Genomic DNA, 1,282 nt, shown 5'->3' with positions numbered 1-1,282 from the left:
GTCTTGGACTAGGCCTCTATACCATAGTAGGAGGCCTGGTCCTAGTCTAGGCCTATAATATAGTAAAATTCTGTATAAGTAGTCATATGATTACAGGTTTACATTGTACCAAGGTCAATATTAAAGATTGCATTTATTTTTCATTGAAAAAAAAATTAAAAAAAATTAGCAGACGCTAATTGTTGTGTTGTTGTAAAATGTATTTCAAAACAGTCATGCTTGGCTGGTTTGACATAGACTTTTGCTGATTATGGCACAGACACACAAAATGTAAATCAAAACTAGTCAGCCAAGCGTGACGTGGGCCTGTTCCATTAATAATGGGGGAATCATTTTTCGCTGCTGTCCAATGCCGTGAACAACGCTTCCCAGTTCGTCTGCTAATTTTTAATGGTCAGGGTACCGCGATCACAAGTTCAGGCCCATAGGCAGGTGGGGGGGGGGGGGAAGAGTGCGGACGCACCACACAAATTCCAACAAAAGGTCCATTTTTTAAAACCTATGATTTCACAAAATCGTTCCTAATTATTACAAAATGCTATAGCATGCATTGCATTATATATTTGCCAGCGTATCTAACCGTTGATTTTAATTAATGTGGCATGAAATTTGTTAGAAATTGATCGTCTCCGGTGATTGCAGATTGATCTATATAATATGAAGAATGTTATCTGTAGGCATGCAAATATACAGGACATAATAACGTTACTTTTTCAGGTCCCAAAAACACCCAAATTAATGAAAATTTTAATGAAATATTCATGAATTATGTGTTTGAGAAATCTATTATGTAAGACCTTCAAAATGCTACTTTGTCACTTTTCTCACAAATCCCCTCCAGGCCTATGCCCCTGTACCACCCAATTTCAAAAAATTTACTTTTAAAACCTATTATTTCACTAAAATCGTTCCTAATTATCGCGAAATGCTATAGTTTGCATTACATTTTTTTGCCCGCTCTTTTACCCGTTGATTTTTAATAATGTGCTGAAATTATCAGCTTCAGTGATATCCATGTCATCTGTAGGCCTACAGATGTAAAGAACATGAAAAATTACAATTTCAAAGTGGTGGATTCAAGGGAGAAGAGCCCCCTAAAATTATAAAAGAAAATGGAGAAAAAAGAAAAATCATAATTGAAGTTTGTCTGAGTGCCCTTTCCGGGCATTTTGAGGTGCCATAATCATAAATTTTCTTACCTCAGCCCCAATCATGGTGGGGCTGAGGTAGTATTGACTTTCTGTCTCAAGTTCCTCCCTTCACCCCCACCCTCTATTTCTCC

This window comes from Anneissia japonica, unplaced genomic scaffold (assembly GCF_011630105.1).
Source record: "Anneissia japonica isolate Jap-2015-1 unplaced genomic scaffold, ASM1163010v1 scaffold180_len884964_cov147, whole genome shotgun sequence".
Classification (NCBI taxonomy): domain Eukaryota; kingdom Metazoa; phylum Echinodermata; class Crinoidea; order Comatulida; family Comatulidae; genus Anneissia; species Anneissia japonica.
The sequence above is the reverse complement of the archived record's forward strand: the minus strand, read 5'-3'. Positions refer to the sequence as shown.